The following is a 21,923-nucleotide window of genomic DNA, read 5'->3' on the forward strand; positions in this document are numbered from 1 at the left end:
CAATGAGTCGTGATATTTACACAATTACACATTTTTTTATTTCAAAGCATGCTTTTCTGACTTTATGATATGCACTTCATAAATGGGAAGAGGAGCTAGGCAATTACTGGAATAGGAAAGTGTATCTTCACTGTTGTCAAGCTTGAGAAAAGTGGTACAAGAAGTTCAGCACCGATATTTTACAAGGTGAATTACATGGTTGACCTTCACAAGTGAACAGAACTGTTCCACCATCATGACTCACTAATGCCCTTTAATAGACAGGTTCTACTTGTATCTTTACGTTGGCAGAAAGACTCCACCAGGATGACTGTCACAAGAGTTAACATTAGGGTGCCCTCCAGTTCAGATCACAGCACTGTAGCCTGTAAGCTACATGAACCTTGACCGCCAAATACACCAGTTACATGCTGCTTTACCAACTCTTTTTCTGGAACTCTGCCAACTGTAATACAGCTTAAAATACTTCTTCGTTGCCTATTGTTTCTGGCAATTACGGTTATCTTCCTACAGTGAGAAAACTCTATACTTTACCCACATTTCATGCAGTACTACAGGCATTCTTCTAAAATAAAAATGTAGATCTGAAACATTGGCACATAGTGCTAACGAAACTGACCTCAGGTTCTCTTTACGATCTTAATTCACTTCCTTCACTACATCACAAGAAACCTTTTGTTATTTGTGAGGCTCTAGCAGTTGTCACCTTCAAAACAAATCTGTGTATTTTATACCGTAGCAATTTTGCTACCTCAGGCTGCATTTCTCAATTCAGAACTGTTTTCATTGTAGTTTATGACGGTGCATACATGCTTAAAAATTAATTGTTGGTAAGACGGAAGTGGTCCTACTCGGAAAAGACATCTTTTGTTCCTTGTTCTGGGAGCCAACAGAGCTAGGACCAATGTGAAACCCAGCTTGGCCAGGAAACCTAGGTAACGTGATCGACAAACAAATCTCAATACACAATCCGGTTTCTCCTCCTGTTTCCATACCCTGAAACTTCTCAAAAAAGTCTACATGGGGCTCCTGCACACTAGCCCTGATCACCAAGAGAGTAGAATACTACAACATCCTTTACATCAGCATAACCTCTCAACTCACCAAGAGAGCCCATGTCATACATAACACAGAAGCCAGATTCACTCTCAATCTCCCACCCCATCTTCATAGATCCAAACACCTGGAGGACCTCCACAGGCTCTTGATAAAAAAAAAAACCCTTTTCAAGCTCCTCACACACACGCCCAGCATCCTTTAACAGCTGCATTCAGTTCCACACACCATATAGACACCTTTGGTCAGCTAGCTTTCCCGTCACTCACATTTCTCACATCTGCCAAGGAAGAGCTAGGGCTGCACCTTTTCCTACCTGGACCCCAATGTCTGGCACAACATCCCTTCCACATCAGACCAACCAGCTCAATCACTGAATTCTGCAAGAAAATGAAAACCTGGCTCTAGCAATAGGCGCCAGTTAGGATAGCTCCATTCTTCTTGGGCTCCAGGATACACTCCAGGGAAATACATGGGCCATACAAATAATCATAACATAAAAACATTAAATGTGCAACGGATTGCACAAAATATTTACCGACTTTTCCTGAAGTGTGGCAAATTAACCATATACGTGCTACATCCCTGACTCACTAAAATATTAATTGAAGTGGTCTTAAATAACCTGTATTGCTACACACTTTTAGATCATAACAGTAGTCTATTTAACAAATTGCTCCATCAGCTCTAGTGGTAATATGTGTCAACAGTTACCAAGCTCAACAGTGCTCACTCTAATAACCTCAGATGGAAGAAGATCCTATGAAAGGGGACTACCACGTACACCCACCTCTACTCTACTCATTGAAAAACTGTTTACTAGGGCATGTGATGTAGAACGTCCTTGTAAGAGCAGGTGTAGTGGATGTGGCTTCTGGGTGCACCCAGACCTTATTTTTGATTGTATAACAGTACTGTTCTGGTCCTACCACTTGGTGGCTTTTAGACCTGATCTTCCCCCAACTTTTTCCCTGCCTCTCTCCATTTTTCTGATCTTGTTTTTGCAGGTTTTAGGACTCTGCGCACTTTATCACTGATGACCAGTGCTAAAGTGCTTGTGCACTCTCCCCCAAACATGGTAACATTAGCTCCTACCCAGTTGGCATATTCAGTTTATCTATACGTCCCCAGTAAAGTGCCCTGTATGTGCCTAGGGAATATCAATCAAATGCTACTAGTGGGCCTGCAGCACTGACTGTGCCACCCACATAAGTAGCCCCTTAAGAATGTCTCAGGCCTGCCTTTGCAAGGCCTGTGTGTGTGCCACCTCGACTTGGCATATAAAACCCTTTGCCAAGCCTTAAACTCCTCTGTTAGTACATATAAGACACCCCTGAGGGAGACCTTACATGACCCACAGGGCAGTGTGCAGTGTATTTTAAATGCAGGGCATATACTTTTAAGTTTTACATGTCCTGGTAGTGAAAAAGTCCAAAAGTCATTTTTCACTTTTGTGAAGCCTGTTCCTTTCATAGACCAGCACTGGAAGTTCCTTAGTATACTTTTAAGCTGCAATTCCTTATCAGAAAGTAGCTACTTCATGTTTCATTTCTTTTGAATAGTAATGATAAATCCTCTTGACTGGTAAAGTCTAAGTTAATATTACTATTTTAGAAATGCCACTTTTAGAAAGTAGGCATTTCTCTGCTCTTACTGATCTATGTGCCTTACAGCTCATCTCCGATCCACGCCTGGTCTGTGCTGGGTGACAGCTCCCCTTGTGCATTCCATCTGGGAAGCCATAAACACAGGTCAGTCAACAGCAACTACATTCATCTGCATACTGATTGGTCTTTCTGAGCAGGAAGGTTGGAGGGGCTCACACTTAAACTTCAAAGGGAAGAGGCCTGACTCCACACTAAGGACTGATAAGATCCCACAGACATAGCCTGGCAGACAGGACTGGGCTGAAAGGGAAACAGGTGCACTTCAAAATCACTCTTGAAAGCCTCCCCACTTCAAAGGACATTTGGATATAAGTACTGGGTCTCTGGTCCCATCAAATCAGATGTTTCTGGACCTTGAACAGAACCTCTGTCAGAAGAACTGCTGTACTGCTCAAAGGACTCAACTGGACTGCTTTTCTGTTTGTTGTCCTGCTGTCTGCCTCTCTCTGACCCTGCTGGAAGGACTCGGTTTTCCCACTAGAGTGATTTCCAAGCGCTTGCATCTCTCCTGCAATCTCAGGGACATCAAAGCCTGCCTACAATTCTTTTGGTGCTTCTGGGCTTTGCTCTCTGAGTCTCACCCTTGCCTGAGGCCCCCCTCCAAGTTCTGGGCCTCAAATGTGGGTTCTGCAGCTGCTTTCTGCAAAAAGTGTTGTATCGCCTCCAGTCCGGGAGGAAAATCGGCACATCGCTCTCCGATGACGAACCAGCGGCTGCCCAACTACAGCAGATTTACAATCCATGCATCTCGTTGATGCATCACATTTAACTAAATGGAGCCCACCAACGACTCAGTGACGCAACTGCATGGAAAATATTGACACATAGTACCCTTGGCATTGCTGCATCGCTTCACCAAAATACTGTTTTACGCGAACTATGCATGGGGCCTGCAGCCAGCCTACACTCCATCGCAGTCAGCCTGGATTGTGGATCTGCACCAGTCCCTTGTGGCCTCAAGTAATCTTTCCACCGGTAGTGGCTTCAAAGCACTGTTTTCACATTTAATCTTTAAAAATTCAAATCTCGACTATCACTGGATGGATTTTTGTTGTTTTGGTTTTGTTTTACTCAAATAAATGTTCTGTTTTTCTAACCTTGTGTGAAGTTTTCTTTTAGCGTTTTCAATGTGTTACTGTATGAGTTACTGCACAAATACTTAACACATTGCCTTTTAAGTTAAATCTGTTTGCTCTGTGCCAAGCTCGTAGAGAGTCAGCACAGGCTACTTTAGGTTGTGTTGTGACTTACCATGACTTGTGGTCCCTACTTGGACAGGGTCCATATTTCTGCCAACTACAGACCTAATTTCTAACATTAGTGATCAGTGGTGAGAATAGGACATGTGTTTGTGCAGTGCCATACAGTAACTACATGTACACCTCCCATCCACATCTAAGATCATTTCAAATTTTTCTTTATTTTCCCTGCTTTGTGTTTTGATCCATCTTCTACATCATACCTCTGGCTGGTTCTGCAAGGGCAGCCATGGAGTTTGAGCTGGCTAAGCTAGAAGAGTACACAGTAAACCAGTAGAAAAACGTCTGCAAGGAGATGGGGGTACCTGCTCAAGGGGCCACCAAGAATGTGGAGTTTCAAATAGCACTGAGGGCCTGGGAAGAGGCCCGTCACCAAGAGCATGAGGAGTTGAAGGTGCCTGTGAATAGCTCTTCTAGATTTCAGCCTCCCACAAGAGCAGGAAGTAGTGTATCCTCCCACGGCCCATCCCCAAAGCAGCTGAGGGTAAGAAAGGAGAGGGAATTCAAGCTACGACTAGCAAAGTTCAAGATAGAGGCTAAGGAGAGACAAGCTGAGAGGGATGTCAAGCAAGCGGAGGCTGAAAAGGCCTCAGCTGAGAAGAAAATGTTATTGGCTCATGAACTGAGTCTAAAAAATCTGGAACTCAAGGCAAGGCAGGCGGATTCCAGTAGTGATGTTTGCAGCATACATGCTGTACCTGAAGAAGATAAGAAGGTTCATATACTCAAAGACCCGGTGCCCAGTTATGTGGTAGGATATGACATTGGTAAGTTGGTATCTGCTTATGAAGTTGCACTTAAAGTGCATAGAGTTCCTGAGGAACACTGGTGGGGGTGGGGGGCGTGAAAGGTTGGGGGAGTCGCATGGCAACACATTGGGAGGGGCACAGTTCTAATCGTAGAGTTTGGGGATCGGACCAAGTACACTCCAATGAAAGCCATTTTGATTGCCAAATTTGGACTGACCCTTGAGAAGGATCACCAAAGATCCAGGGACAGTCAGAACCCACCAACCAGTAATGGGTAGATTTCATTGATCACTCCAGTAAGGCACTGAATGGCTGGGTGTGAGGCAGCTAAGTTAATGATTATGTTAGGTTGTACAATTTAATCATGAGAGAGCACAAGCTCAGTATCCGTTTTACAGAGTTGCACCAGCACCTAGTTGACAGTAAGCTGACTGACTCCAGGAAGCTTGTTGAGGAGGCTGACCTCCGGGCTAGCGCCAGAGTGCCCAAAAAGGTATCGGGACAGGGGGGAGCATCCATAAAGGTGGTCAGGGTTCCCAACAGAAGAAAGAGGGGAGAAAAATGTAAAAATAAAGATTTATCTAATGGCCCACAAGATAATTCCCAAGGAAGTAGTGGTAACCAGGCCCATCCGGATTGTTGACTGTCCCATTGTCCTTGTATATTGTGATTGTTGAGGTGTGCTCCCCACCCAATCATTGACACATCCTTTGTGAGAATGGCGTGAGGCACAGGGTCTTGGAAAGGCCGCCCTATGTTTAAATTTACGGGGTTCCACCATTGAAGCAAATAGTTTGTTTGGCGGTCTACCAACACTAGATCTTGGAGTTGACCCTGTGCCTGCATCCATTGTTTTGCAAGGCACTGCTGTAAGGGCCGCATGTGTAGCCGCGCATTTGGGACAATTGTGATGCATGATGCCATCATGCCTAGGAGTTTCATGACAAATCTGACTGTGTAGTGCTGATTTGGTTGTATCTTTGGTACCATGGTGTGGAATGATTGTATTCTTTGTGGGCTTGGACTGGCAATCGCTTTTTGAGTGTTACATGTTGCTCCCAAGTGTTGTTGAAGTTGGGATGGTTGCAAGTGTGAGTTTTGGTAATTTATATAAAACCCTAGTGTGTGTAGGGTATCTATTACGTAACGTTTGTGATTTTGACACTGCTGTTGAGTGTAGGCTTTTATTAGCCAATCCTCGTGATATGGGAATACGTGCATGTGTTGTCTCCTTATATGGGCCGCTACTACTGCGAGGCATTTTGTAAATACTCTGGGGGCTGTTGTTATCCCGAAGGGTAATACTTTGAATTGGTAGTGTTTTCCTTGTATGACACACCTGAGGTATTTTCTGTGAGATGGATGGATGGGTATATGAAAATACGCATCTTTTAAATCCAGTGTTGACATGTATTCTCCCTGTTTTAGTAAGGGGACTACATCTTGTAGTGTCACCATGTGAAAGTATTCTGATTTGATGAATAAGTTGAGTCCTGAGATCTAAAATTGGTCTTAGTGTTTTGTCCTTTTTGGGAATAGGAAAATATAGGGAAAAAACCCCTGTTCCTTTTTGTTGGTGAGGTACTAGTTCTATGGCTTGTTTTGTTAATAGTGCCTGCACCTCTGTTTGTAACATTGCTTAATGTTGCGACAGGAGTTTGTGCGCTCTTGGGGGAATATCTGGAGGAAAATGAGTGAATTCTATACAGTAACCATGTTGGATAATTGATAGGTCCCATGTGTCCATGGTTATGTCTGACCAATGTTTGTGGTAAAATCTCAGTCTTCCTCCCACAGGTGATGTGTGTTGGGGGAGGCTGATGGGCAAGTCACTGCTTGTTATTAGTGGCCTGCTTAGTGGGCTGAAATTTCCCTCTTGACCTTGGGAATTGTCCCCTGAAGGACCCACGAAACCCCCTTCTCTGATATTGTGACTGGTAGGTGGGTTTTGTTTGAGAGGTGGATGTTTCTGAAGGCTGCTGTCTGAAACCTCCCCTATATTGGGATGAGTAGAGCGCTCCCATGGCTTTGGCCGTATCTGCGTCCTTCTTGATTTTTTCGAAGACTGTGCACACTTGTGGTCCAAACAGTTGTTGTTGATTAAATGGCATGTTTAGGACCCCCTGTTGAATCTCTGGTTTGAAGCCTAAGGATCTCAACCAAGCATGGCGTCTAATTGTTACTGCAGTGTTCACTGTTCTTGCGGCAGTGTCGGCAGAATCTAATGCCGATCGTATCTGATTATTAGATATTACTTGTCCCTCCTCTACCACTTGCTGAGCTCTTTTCTGATATTCCTTGGGGAGATGTTGGATGATATCGCTCATCTCGTCCCAATGAGCTCTGTCATAACGTGCAAGAAGGGCCTGAGAGTTTGCAATGCGCCACTGATTGGCAGCTTGTGACGCTACTCTCTTTCCTGTCACGTCGAACTTCCTACTCTCCTTCTCTGGAGGTGGTGCATCTCCAGATGACTGCGAGTTGGCTCTCTTTCTCGCAGCTCCAACCACTACAGAGTCCGGGGGCAACTGTTGTGTGATGAACACTGGGTCAGACGGTGGTGGCTTGTATTTCTTTTCCACCCGCGGTGTAATGGCTCTCCCTTTCACGGGCTCCAGAAAAACTTGTTGGGCATGTTTAAGCATGCCTGGGAGCATCAGAAGACTTTGATAGAAGGCATGCATTGTGGACAAAGTATTAAAGAGAAAATTGTTCTCCAATGGCTCTGTATGCATACTCACATTGTGGAATGCAGCAGCCCTAGCCAAGACTTGAGTATATGAGGTACTATCCTCGGGTGGAGAGGGTTTCGAAGGATAGCACTCTGGGCTATTGTCTGAAACAGGGGGATCGTAGAGGTCCCAGGGGTCTGTATCCTCTTGTGACTGCACAGTGTGTGTGGGTGACTGTGCAGTGGGCGTTGCAATAGGTGACACTGTTCTTTGCGGAGAATGTGGAGGAGAATGTTCTGGTGAAAAATGGTGTGACGGAGATCTTTCTCTGGGTACTTTAGCCTTTGGCTGTTCAGTGTCTGTCCGCCCTTGGAAAGCTAGTTTCCTTTTGAATTTGAGAGGAGGTGCAGTTTGGATCTTCCCAGTATTCTTATGGATCTGTATCCTTGTCTGTGTTTCATCAAACTCCTCCATTTGAAGTTCCTCTTCAAATCTGTGTCTCTCTTTTAGTTGCTTTGAGAGTCCATATTCCTTGGTGTACGAGGCTTTTTCGGCTCCAAAGCCGTTTTTTTTTCGGCACCGAAATGCTGACGGTAGGCCTCGGCTCCGAAAGACTCTTTCGAGGCTTCGCCGACTCAACAAGTCAATGTTGAGTTTTCTCGGTGACAGGTTCTCGGCTCTCGAGTCCGAAGACTTCGGCGCGATTTTGGCCTTTTTCGGTGCCAAAGGTGTTGCTTGGTCACCGCTGATTTTTTTTATGGGTGGAGCCATGGCCTTCCGGCAGTGGCGTCCCCAAAGCCTTATGTTTCTTCGACTGACTGTGGGCTTGGGTCGGGGCAGGCGTACTCATGTGTTGGCCTGCTGTAGGTGGCCGGTCTGCGTCGGAGTCGTCCGAGTCCGAACCTTGGATGGAGATAGCCATCTCCTGTTCTTCGACATCAAGGTGCTCTGAACTTTTTGATGCCATTTGCATCCGCCTCGCCCTCCGGTCCCTCGAGGTCTTCTTTGATCGAAAGGACTTGCAGGCCTCGCAAGTATCTTCTCTATGCTCCTGTGACACACACAGATTACAGACCCGATGTTGGTCTGTGTAGGGATACTTGGCGTGGCACTGTGGGCAGAAACGGAAAGGGGTCCGGTCCATTAGGCCTCGACGTTTTCTGTGGTCGGGCCGACCAGGCCCCGGCTGGGCGCGAAAGCCCCGAAGGGCCACCGAAGCTGTGTTTCGCCAGTCTCATGATGTCGATGCAAGATGTTTCCCGATCGAAAACAATACCAACGCTTTTTGGTGAATTTTTGTCTTTTTCCAATTCGAATCACGGAGCGAAGAGGAACACGTCCGAACCCGATGGCGGAACGAAAACAATCTAAGAGGGAGTCGATGCCCATGCGCAATGGAGCCGAAAGGGAGGAGTCACTCGGTCCCGTGACTTGAAAAGACTTCTTCGAAGAAAAACAACTTGTAACACTCAGAGCCCAACACTAGATGGCAGGAACAGTGCACAGCATGTGTATATGCAGCTACACATGCCATTGAATATTATATATATATATAAATAATGGCTTATGTCATTTTACAGCTCCGTAAGGTTGACACTGTGTCAAACCTATGCTTAAAGACTTTGCTGTACAAATGGCAAAAGAGTTTGCCCATATCTAGCTCGGCGTTGATAGCACTGTGCTGATCCTATGCTTAAAAACTTTGCTAGGTAAACAGACATTTGGGGTGAGCAAATCTAGAGTGTTGCAGGGTGCTCCTTACTGGAGCTGCTCTCCACCTAAACTTGGGAACTACCCAGAGTTCTCTCTTCTTTTTTGCATAACGTATGCGTCACTCTAATCCTGAAAGGATTTGTTTTGAATTATACTGGGTGCTCCCTTGTATCTGGACAAAGCTAAACCTCTCTGAAGAGCTCTGAGAGCAAAACACGTCAGGGGTTGCTTTACTCATTTCAGGTTAGCTTGGATGGTATTTTACCAGATCAAAGCTGTAATACTGTGCCTGGAGTGGTAAATGGCTTTTGTAATTTTACAGATCAGCAAGCCCGACACTGTGTCAAACCTATGCTCAAAGACTTTACTGTACAAATGGCAAAATACTTTGTCCATATCTAGCTCAACTTGGATAGCACTGTGCTGAACGTATGCTTAAAAACTTTGCTAGGTAAACAGACATTTGAGGTAGGCAAATCTAGAGTGTCGCTGGTGTTGCAGGGTGCTCCTTACTGGAGCTGTTCTCCACCTAAACTTGGGAACTACCCAGAGTTCTCTCTTCTTTTTTGCACAATTTATGCATCAATTAACCCTGAAAGGGATTTGTTTCGATATATATATATATATATATATATATATATATATATATATATATAGATAAAATTCAAGTATGATAGAATAATGCATGAAAATTATATTTCCTGTTGTCTGTTTTATATTTATCCTTTCTGTTAATAATAATATTCGGTATGCTTCTTGAAATTCGTCGTGTTAATATTCTCCAGTAAGACTTTTGAACTCTGGTTGATAAAATCTTTATTCTTTGAATGTTCACCAGAAACAATTCCAGCCGGAACTCTTTTACAAACTCAGAAAACATTATCACTGCCTCTGCTTCTAAGCCAGTAAATATTATTATCTGTAGCTTACTTGAATAGTCAGTGAAATGCATACGAAGCCAAGTTTGCCTCAGAAAATGTTTACCTCACAAAAAGCATTCTCTCAACAAATCTGGATTGCTGTCAGGTCACAGTTGAAGCGTGAAGCTCTCTAGTGCCATATCTTAGCAACGAAACTGAGTGCAACACTGGAACGACAACTTAACGTTTGAACTCGTCAGCCATCTTGGATTCCTTTCTTCCGTATTTTCTTTGCGACGTGTGTAGCACGACTCCACAAACCTTTTCCCATTAAGGTCATCACCTTTTCCACTGCAGATACTTCTTTACCAGCACTCCTTTTGCTGTTGTTACATGGAAAGTCTGAGGGTTCTTGACACATGGTCCATGGTTGCCCGGGAAGGGAATCACAGACACCTTGAGCCTGGAACAATGACCCAGACAGCAGCCAAGAAGAGAGGCAAGGGGCACGGGAAACCGGTACCTGGAGCTCCCGCAGAGGAGATTGATGGGGTCCCTGAGGAGGAGGCCCCTTGGCTAACCGGGGAGGATATTGCCACACTAGATGACTTACCTGAGCTTGCTGGCTGGCACATTGATGGTGGGTCCACCAGGGAGGAAGTCTGCAAAGCGTAGAGAGAGAGTGTGCCACTCTTGAGGGCTTGAGGCGACAAGCCTAAGCCCATGCAGCAGGTGAAGCTTCTGGGGATCGCCCAGTGTACTGCGAGAATGATCTCCGCCACATCAAGCCTAAGGCTCTGAGTACTGGGGCAGCCCATGTGACGGTGGTCCACCAGTGTTACCAGGCCTTCCTACTGGGTTTGGTTCATGACATACCCCTGGCAGGACATTCAGGGTAAGACAAGACCTTTGCCAGGCTTGCCTTTCACGTTTATTGGCTCAGAATGAGGACAATCTGAGATAAATTCTGCAGATTCTGTCCCACCTGCCAGGCTAGTGGAAAGTGAGGGAAAAAGCTGAAAGCTCCCCTGATCCCACTTCCCGTCATTGCCAGCCACTTTGAAAGGGTGGGCATCAAAGTCACTGGTCCCTTGCACCCTAAAGACAGGCCTAGGCAACAGGTATATCGTGGTCTTGGTGGACAATGCCACAGGCTACCCAGAGACAATCCCTCTACAGATAGTGGCTGCACCTGTGGTGACCAGAACTCCGATGGAGATCTTACCTTTGTGGGGATCCCCAGAGAGACAGTGCCTGACCGAGGCACTAATTTCTTAACTGTGTGCATGAGGTTCATGTGGGATGCGTGTGGTGTAACGTACAAGTTGAACACACCTATCACCCCCAAACCAATTGTATAGTTGAAAGATTCATAATTGCAGGCCTGCTTGAGGCCATGAGGCAAAAGTGTGACACCCTCCTGCCATGCCTTCTCTTTCCCAACAAGGAGGTGTCACAGAAAGGAGTAGGGTTCAGCCCCTTCAAACTCCTCCATGGCCACACTATCAGCGGACCTCTGAGCATTGTCAAGGAGGTGTAGGAAAAAGTTCTCAGGAAAATCCCCCAGGATGTGGTCAGCTACATACTGGCCCTCTGGAACCAGATGCACCACTTCTGGGAAACAGCCAAGAGCAACTTCAAGGCCAGCCAGAAGTAATGAAACAATGGTATGACCAGAAGACCACTCTGGTAGAGTTTCAACCTTGCCAGGAAGTATGGGTCATGGAGCCAGTGGAGCCCGGATCTCTCCAGGACTGCTGGACAGGCCCAGACAAAGTCAAGGAGCATATGGGAGAGGCCACCTACTTAGTGGACTTCCAAACCCCTAAGGGTGCTCCATGTCAACAGACTCAAGCCTCACTGAGAGGTCCGAAGTGAGCATGCTCCTTGTGACAGATGTGCGTGGAGGAGGAGAGTGAACCTCTCCCTGAGCTCCTCCCTGCACAGGAACACAATGGTTCAGTGGAGGGTGTCAAACTCTCTGCCGCCCTGACCCCAAGCAGCAAGGTGACTGTTACCAGCTGCTGGGACAGTCTTCCTCCCTGTTCTCGTAATCTGTGTGTTCATGAGATGTTAAGTTTAAGGGTGACTGAGCCCTCTAGCAGACCCTGGTCCAGCCCCATGGTATTGGTATTAAAGGCAGTCCCACCAGGCCCCAAACCAGGACTTCGGTTCTGTGTGGACTACAGAGGCCTAACTGATGCACACCCAATCCCTAGAGCTGATGAGCTTATTGACAGGCTAGATGCTTCAAAATTCCTCAATATGTCTGATTTGACATCAGGGTAATGGCAGATCGCCTTAACTGAGGGGGCAAAAGAGAGGCCGCCCTTCTCAATCCTTCAGGGTCATTACCAATTCCAGGTGATGGCCTTTGGCTTGAAGAATGCCCCTACTTCCTTCCAACAGTTGGTTAACAAGGTCCTGGCTGGTAAGGAGGCTTTCTGTGCTGTTTATTTAGAAGATATTGGCATCTACTGTTCCAGCTAGGAGGAACACCTGAATCACCTTCAAGAGGTAGTTCAGGCCCTGCAACAGGCAGGCCTGACAATCAATTCAAGTATGTCCCAGTTTGGGCAGGGTTCCATGGTATATTTGGGACACCTGGTAGGTGGGGGCAAGGTGCAGCCTTTCCAGACCAAAATGAAATCATCATAGCCTGGTAACCACCTAAAAGCCAGGCAGAGGTGAGGGCCTTCCTAGGACTCACTGGCAACTACAAAAGAATCGTTTAGGGCTATGGCACCATTGTTGCCCCCTTAACTGAGCTGACTTCCAAGAAGCAGGTCAGATTAGTGATCTGGACAGATGCTTGTCAGAAAGCCTTTGATTCTCTCAATGAAGCCACGTGCACAGCCCTTGTGCTCAAGGCCCCAATTTTTCCACGGAATTCATTGTGCAGAGGGATGCTTCAGAATATGGCATAGGGGCAGTCTTAGCACAGCTGAATGAGGAGGGCCTAGACCAACCGGTAGCCTTCAATAGCAGGAAGTTACTTCCACAGGAAAGGAGGTGGAGTGCCACTGAGAGAGAATGACTAATGATTCTTAGAATTGATGCTTTGAGAGACCTCCCCATCAATAGGTTTTAAATAGCTCCTACCTCGGCTGAAAATGATGATGGAGGTAGATAGTCTAAGTTAAGAATTTACAGTAGCTGAACATAACATTTCAGCTAACAATTAGACAAAGTCAAAGATAGCCCTTTGTAGACACATTACAAGCTCTCAGTATTCATCCAGCCTGAATGTGTAGCACTCTCCTCACATTGCTCATTCACGAGTGCCAAGCTGCTTCATTATTCAACACAAGCCTGGGCTCACAGGCTACCATAACTCTTATCTTTGCAACCCTGAACCAGCGGCTTGCTATGATCTTTGCACCACATGGGATGATCCATTGTGTATGTAGCTGCTGTAGCCCATAAATTAGACTGGTGTTTAACTTCAGTGATGGTTTCACATCCCAGGTTTTGTACTGCCAGCCCAGTGACGCTCTTGAACTCCCAGGTACACAGTACACACTCAACAGTTAGATCTTGTTGATCAGTGAGCCTTGGCAACATCACTTTAAAAAAACAACAAAAAAAAACACAAGCCTAGCTGCTACTATGGTATTGTAATGTTGCGACTCACAGCTCATTTCTCTAGAAAGTGTATTGCACCTCCTTTTTACTAGCAGCAGGGATTGCTGATCTGGTAGGTTAGTGACTTGGATTTTTGCAGACCTCTAAAATGAGCTGCTTCCCCTTCCATTTCAAAGTCAAGACATTACGGCAGTTAAGGTCTAGATGCAGAACACTGAAGTTAATCTATATAATATTTACAATATGATCTCGAAGGACAGCAGTAAATTGAACCTTGATGAGCTTGAGAGAGCGTAGTACTTATACTCAAAATTAACATGAAATGTTTATGAACTAATGCAGAATAATGGCGCATAGAAAATTTATTAATGTGCTTTTGCTAAACGTGCGCTTGAAATGTGCCCACGGGGAGTGGCCACCAGTATATACAATGATTAATGAAGCTGACTAATAATGAAATAATAATATGTTTAATGTATGGTTTTACACTAATATTAAGAGTTATATGTTAAGTTTTTGCTAATAAATCAATAGGCCTTAGTTAGCATGAGCCGAGGCCTAGCTGCCCGAATTTCATATTAAATGTGTTTTTCTAACGTGCAGTGTGCTGACTTGCTGAAGGAAATGTACTCGTATTTTTCCATAGCTAAAGGATGAATGTAACCGTAGTAGATCCGTTCTCATGAAATTAGACTTGAATGCAACACTGTAGATTAGTTACAGGTACAAGGTCGACGGAACCAGTACAGACAATGGACCTACTGACTGAAGATGCAAGAGGACCACGAGAATATGAAATCATACTGGACATTATGCTCGCTGGAGACGTCAATCATAAGAACCAATAAACTACGTGAGAACTGTTATGGGGTGACAAAATTTGATACTAACACTGTAAACCCATTGGATGAAGATAGTGGGGTGCCAACCCTATCCAATCAGGAATTAGGGGACTGTACAACAGAAAAGGGATAAAAACCTTTGACACGAGGAACCATTAGGAGATGCCATTGCGAACTTTTGTTATGATCCAGACACCTTGTCACTCTGCACAGACACTTTGCTATTTGGTTCTTCAAACCATCCTTGCCTTACCTTGCCCGTTATATACTTTTCCTCCTTATGAGGGAAGTGTCCCTTCTTAAACCATCTTGCTGAATTCCCTGATTGATGGCGAATCAACTGTTGTCCTGAGAACGAAGACTGAATCTGTATGCTGACCCATTACAGAGGGTAACTATATGATGATGAAATTGTAATTGTCTGATTGCCTTTCCTTTCTAGGTACCAACTGCTTCTTTTGACACAGACCATAGTTAGATGTTTTCCAAATTCGTGTTACCAAATTGTTTTGCATGAAGCCCAACATGCCAATGCTAATTCGAGGTTAGTTAAGGGGTTCACTGAAGCAGATGCAAATAGACAAATGACTGGTTCAATGCTTTGTTGAATAATGCTCTGATGATACTCTGCTAAGAATAACCTATGTTGACGTCGTGCTATGTTCTAATGTTTGTGATCTTTGCTTTGATGAAATATTATTCGAGTTGCCATATTATGACAATGCTGATGTGTTTCATGGTTTTGAGACTAATAAACTTGCTAGTAGAATTGTAATCAATAGGGAATAAACATCACAAAATCGTGCTAAACTGGTGTGGTTGTTCATGACTGAAAGGTCATGGTGGTTTCCGAGTCTAATTGATGACATTATTGACTTGTTGATTAGTTATCTTGTCCTAAGGTGTCTTCAATCAGGGTCAAAAGATTCATTGGCCTAAAACGAGTCCCAGAGTGAATAAAAATAATTAGATTGGGACGCGTTAGCAAGCTCAACCTGCATTTACAAAAACTTGCTGGGGAAAGGGATCATGTATGCATTGAAGAAGGTTAGACTCAGGGAGGATCCTTGTGGAACTCCACAGATGAAGTAGTGGGTGGCTGTGGTGTACAGTGCCAGGCTGGCTGACATGGTCCTTCTAGTCAGAAAGGAGCAGATCCATCAGAGTACATGTCATTGGATTCAGATGTCAGTGTTCAGAGATAGATGATGATGAGGAAAAAGACCATGTCAAACGTGGCAGAGAGATCCAAGAGAATGAGGGTCGCTGTCTCTCCTCCACCCAGAGTCCTGCAGATGTCATCTGTGATGGTGATGAGGGCAGTTTCCATACTGTGGTTGATTTTGAAACTAGAAGGTGTTGAGGAGTTGGTGCTCACTGTAGTATCTGGTGAGGCATCTGTTGATGACCGTGGCTGGGAATGGTAGCAGAGCAATTGTTCTGTAGTTGGTGAGCATTGAAGGGTGCGCAGAAGGTTTCCTCAGCAATGGGAGGATAGCTGCATATTTAAGAGTCTGGAAAGGTTGTGTGGGAGGTGGCGGCATTCAAAATAGGTGTGAGCACGGTACTGATGGGTTGGAGTAGGCCTGGTTGGGGAAGGGGTCAAATGGGCCCTTGAGTGGATGGATTTCATGGTGGTGGTGGTTTCTTCTGAGCTGATGTCAGACCATGTGGAAGGCATTAGTTCTTTGGATAAGACTGTCAGGCGTTAGGAGAAATCTGTCTGGTAGGGTTGCGAGTTGAAGTTACAGGCTGACAATAGCAGGGATGTTGTTGGTAAAGCACTGATAGGGATTGTGGCAGAGGTCCTTTGAGGGGGTGATAGAGTTGGTGGTGGCTGCTGGTAAGATCAATTTTTTCACGTTGGTGAAGATTTTTCTTTAGATCTGACATTGATGTGGTCCACCAAAGCAGCACATCTAGATGCTTTGGTGGTAGCACCTGATGGCGAGTTTGAATGGGTTCTGCATTCTCCTGACTCACTGTCCATTTGCGTTCCAGTTGTTTACATTGGTGTTTCATCAGTCCAAATTCCTCCGTGTACCAACTAGCATCTGCAGAGCTTTTTGGAACTCCTTATGGAGAACTGAGTGGGCAAAACTCTGCACCATGCTAGCGGAGTGGAATTTATCGCCCACCCCTAATGGAGTGCAGTGTTCCAATGATGTCAGTGATGTTGATCTAGTGAGTCAGTGATGTTAATCCAGTTTTGGTGGGCTGGTATGGAGGGGAAATGTGTTGGACTGTGTTGGAAAATGGTTTATTGGTAAGGGCAGGTAAGTACCTACAATTAGCAATAGGCCACTAACCTCCACTTAGGTCCAGTTAGGTCTCAGTAAATTAAACCTAGCTCAACCCTTGGTAGCTTGGCAACGAGCAACAAGGCTTAACTTAGTAGACAAGGCGTAAAGCATTCAAATATCACCAAACAGTAATTAAATAAAATACAGGAAACAGTTTAAAAATCCAAAGTCAAATTATAAAAATAGATTATATTTTTATCTTTAAAACGGCATAAAAATGAATAAAATCGGATAAGGGGAACCGGAGATATGAATTTTTAAAGAATTAATACTTTCTAGCGCATAGAAGCAACTATCACTCAAAGGGTTAAAAAAGGTCACACTTGAAAGGAACAAAGTCCAGAGTTCAGGCCACCCACAAGGTAACACTGTCACCCTTACATTCAGAAGTGTTTGGTTCAGGAAAGTGGTCCACAGCACCAGCCAAAGGTTCAGAGGCTCTGGTGTGCCTCTTGGGGTCTGGGACTACAACTCCCTCTTCAATTTATGGAGTTGCTCCAAACTTCTGCATCTTCTTCCAGAGGTCCTTTTTGTGCCCTTGAAGTGTCCACAACTTGATCCAAGGTTCCAGAAGCTCTGTGTTGCTCCTTGGGAGTTGGGACTGCAATTCCCAGAATGCACCTGGTCAGAATCCTCAAATGGCCCCTGGACGCTGGTCAGCTGGGTTCTGCTTGCAGGACTTGATGCAGGGGACTCTGGGCAGCTCCTTTGTACCTGTAGAAAACAGGGAGTCCCTTCTTGAAGCAGTAGAAGACAGGTAAAGTCCTTTTAGTGGTGAAGCCCAAGTGTGCAGCTGATGAAGTCTTCCAGAGTGCAGTGTCCAGGTGCAGGTCAGGGGTCCACAGCAGGGTAGTGTTTCTCCTGTAGTTCTTCCTTGTTGGAATCTGATAGGGATCTGAGGTCTGGGTGCAGGTCTGCCAGTTTTATCCTTGCTCCTGGGTGAAAAAACAAGGGGATCCTGGCTCTCCAATCAAGGGCAGGGTCCTTCCCCCTGTGATGACCACTTCATGGGAAGTGTGGCAAAAATAAATCCCAGGGAGCAACATTCCTCAAAAATCCATCATGGCTAAAGGTGATTTTTAGAGGTTACATCTGGCTGAGCCCACCCACTGGTGTGGCTAAAAATCATAAACACACCCCTCTCCTGCCCTCTCCTAATCTAATCAAGGGGGCACCTAATTGTCTGGGTTTGCAGGATGTGAGGGTGTTGCTGGGTTGCTACAAATGTCCTTCTCTGCCTTTGAAGACCAGTATGGCAGCCCTCCCCCTTCCTGCTTCACCATGTGCTGAGGGGAGATCTCCTCCTCAGGTACATCTCTTTGTGGTGAGCCAGGCCACTTCACACCTCATCAAGGCAGCCTGGGCAGGCTGCCAGAGGCTGGCCAATCAGAGCACAGAAGCAAAAACACTGCAGGGCTGAAGTTGGCAACTTTTCAGGTAAAGTTTAAAACTCTTTACCCGAACAAGTTATATTAAATCCAACAACTGGAAGTTGATACCAAACCTCTGTTATCTGTTACTTAAGGAAATTTTAAAAATTAAAATAAAGTCTCCCCATTCTAGCCTATGGAGGCCATTCATTACAATGAGGGGAAAACAAATTTGGCTGTTTTACCTCACCAGGGCTTATAAAACTATTTTTATAAGGTCCCTGCTTATAGTTACATGGCACTCAGCCCTAGGGGCACATAGGGCACACCTTAGGGGTGACATATGTACAAATAAGGTAGTTTAAGACTTTGGAACTACTTTTAATTCCAAAGTTGATTTTGCATGTAACTTATTTAAAAGCAGCCAGCAAGGCAGGCCTGCCTTTAAAATGACACTGGGCCCCTCAGCAGTGCACCTATGGGTGCACTACCTATGGTGGGGTCCCTAAACCTCCATGCCCTACCATATACTAGGGACTTATAGGTAGGTTAATTTTGCCAATTATAGTTAGCCTAATTTGCATATACACTTTACACAGAGCACTGGCCCTGGGACTGGTAAGCAGTACCCAGGGCACAGCCAAGAGCCAGTAACCACCAGTACCTGTCCAAAATGTTTGGGGGTGACCAGGGCAAAAAGGAGGACTTTCCTACACACTGCAACAGCGATGCTGAATTTCACAAAGGTGGTGTCTGTCCAGGAGACTGGTATGGGCTATTTGACGTGGATGTTGTTGAAGGTGATGAAAATAGAGTCCAAGAGGTGCCCTGCAACATCAGTAGGTCCCTTCTATCATAGGGTGAGGCCCAGGCTTCCAAGGCCTTCCAGTGCTTTTAATTTGGGGTGAATGTGGTCTTCCAGGTGGAAGTTCAGGTTGCCGAGTAGGATATAATTGCTAGCGTTGAGGGCAAGTGGTGCACTGAGGTCCATGATGGTATCAGTGAAGTTGGTGCATGGTCCTAGAGGACTGAGATTGAAAGATGTGGATCATAAACCAAATTTCCTAGATTTGCTGCAACAGAGTAAGGCCCTGAACTGTATGGTATCCAGGGCAGACCGAATGAAAGGAAGCCTCTGCCACGGAGTCAGCTGTGATTTAAATTCATTGGTCATGAACCCAAAGACTGTCTGGAGGTAGTCTATGACTGACTGAGGCAAGTCCATCCTCAACACCCTACAAACTGATATCCCTGACTGGGAGAAGAGCAGCAACCACTGCCACTGCTTTCATGAACATCTGAGGGACACTGGTAAGGCGGAAGGGGAGCACAGCAAACCACAAATGCTTCCGACCAATCTTGAGCCTCAGGCAATGTCTGTGAGACTGTAGGATGTGTATATGAAAGTATGAATCCTGCAGGTCCACGGACACCATCCAGTCACTCGGGTCCAGACCAGCCAAACTGGGCCAGTTTGAGAATTCTGAATGGGTCCTTCTGCATTGCCAACGTCCTCTCCATGCTTCTTAGACACAAGAAAATAGCAAGAGTAGCAACTCTATTTCAGAATCTGGGGCCCTCTCAATAGCTTTTTTTGGAAAGTAAAACTCATTTGATGTGTGTGGGGGGGGGAGGGAAGGGGGAGGGTTAGTGGGGCAGAAAAGAAGGGAAGAGCATAACCAGGAAGAACCATTTGAAGGCTCCATCTTTTTGACATGATGGGACTACACCCTGGGAGAAAATGCTGTATCCTGCCTCTCACAGGATTGCTGTGCACCACTAATGGCATGCTAAAGCATCTTGGTGGCTATTGCTACAGGGGAAGGTGATTTGGAGGACTGATGGCCTTGTAGGCCTGTATGTTGCCTGTCTGATCCAGATCACCAGCCTCAAAAGGGCTGGGGTGACTGCAGCCGTGGCTGGGGACACCAATGATGCACATTTGCCAGCACCCTAGAGTAGCCTGGAAATTTCCTAAATTGGTAGGAAAACTGTTTGGCATGGGGTCAAAAGACACAGGGAGTGTGCTGTGGTCCTATCTTGTTTGAAATGATCCAAAGTAGAATCTGCTTTCTTGCTGGATAGGTGTGGTCATCAAATAGCGCATCTATAAGGGACCTGTATGTCTCCAGAAAATCCCTGCCAGCAGGCACAGCAGTAGCCTTTTGGAGCTACAAATAGGAAAAAAAAAATCTGTTTCAATTGGTAACTTCAAAAGACGGTCACTGCTGTAAGTTGTAACATTCACTGTAAAATACTTTATTAATAGGAAGACTGAGGGATTATTTCTTTCTTTACTCTCCTCTATTATGGATGGATTACTGAAAAAGAGAGGCCTTAAGTTCTTCCAGGACCACCCCGAAAGACCTCGCTGGCCATGTCCCACTGGGCATGCATGTATCGACCTAATCAACAGATAGTATTGACCGATCTCTATGCTAAGCCAGACAAAGAGAACATTTGTTTTCAAAATGCCTCATTCCTCAGACTCCCTAACCGGAGAAGTCAAGGGAAATGAATTAGGACTTATCTTGTTAGTTGAAGGCTGAACAACAAGACTCCTGAGCAGTTGTTTTAATCAGGGTCACCAGGTGCCAGTCTGACACCTTGCCACCTGCCTCGACACCAGTAAGCAAGAACATGGCTTTGACCAGGCGCCCATTAAGGTGTCAGTGAGGGCCTTACTGAAAGAGAGCAAGGCCTACATGTGGTTGGCCCAATATTTCCCAAAGGACACTTGTGTTATTCCCAACCAAAAGCAGATGTAGTTTTAAGACCTAAGCTATTCATAGGATTACCAGTGCAGATGATGCACTCTCTTCCGTTGGAGGTCCATCTATAGAGATAATCAGTGTATCAGGAGAAGCATCAAACCCACTGGCCTCTTGCAAGCCCATGTGAACATTTTCATCATCATGTGATAAACCATTCATATACTTCCCATCATCATCTCTGGGTGGCAGAAGGCTTTGGTTAGAATCTGAGCCAAAAAGATAAAGCCGCTGATTTTGCATCAGCCCTAGTAGAGGAATACAATGAGTCAGGCTGCATAGTCACTGGTCAGGACTGCCTTAAAGTCAGTGAGGTTAAACATCGGAACCAGCAGATCCACCTTCCGGCACCAGCCGCATCAGTCCTGGAGTCTATGAGAGAGGGCCTGGCATAGGTTGTGGAGCCGATGTGAAAGTATGTACTGCAACAGGTCCACAGGGGGTCAGACACACTGAAGACAAATCTGTTGCCGGTAACCAGACTGAGGGCCCCTGTGGATCCTGGGGTTCGAAGGTACAGCAGACGGTCCAGAAGAATGGTATATACTTGCAGCATGGCCTTCTTAAAGGTGTCAATTAGCTACAGATTTGCTAATGGTGAATTTGGGGCCCACTGGGACCAACTGTGGAATCTGCTCCACAACGGAGATCTGAATGGAGAAGGACTAACATCATGACATCCTTGCCCCTTCTCTGTGGATAGTGGTTGAGTCCAGCTTTGCTTTTTTGTGCTTGCATTTGGCCTTCGATTTTGACTCACCAGAACAATTAGATCACAAAGCTGACCATTTGCCAGACCGAAATCAGAAGCACATCAACGGCGTGGATTCGGAGCAGGACTTAAGTGAAAATTCTTGTGTTTGGTGATATACAACTTCACTTCTGGGTACCAGCTCTCTTTTGAGTAAATGAGGTCACACTTGTCACAAAACGTTGTGTCCTGAGACAAAAACAACAGATACAACTTGTGTGGGTCCATGACAGACATCTGTTTTCTATTGCTGCAGCACAGTTTGAAACCTGAAGTCTTAGAGTAGGGGCTTTGCTCCCTTACAGACTAGATTCAGTATCTGATT

The 21,923-nt window shown here is 45.4% G+C and overlaps 1 protein-coding gene across 1 annotated transcript in view; it reads right to left on the reverse strand.

Annotated features, from left to right (window-relative positions):
• The window catches only part of TTC21B (tetratricopeptide repeat domain 21B), a 489,309-nt gene that overhangs the window by 246,057 nt on the left and 221,329 nt on the right, over positions 1-21,923 (reverse strand). The gene's annotated exons all lie outside the window — the stretch shown is intronic.

Source organism: Pleurodeles waltl, chromosome 3_1 (assembly GCF_031143425.1).
Source record: "Pleurodeles waltl isolate 20211129_DDA chromosome 3_1, aPleWal1.hap1.20221129, whole genome shotgun sequence".
Classification (NCBI taxonomy): domain Eukaryota; kingdom Metazoa; phylum Chordata; class Amphibia; order Caudata; family Salamandridae; genus Pleurodeles; species Pleurodeles waltl.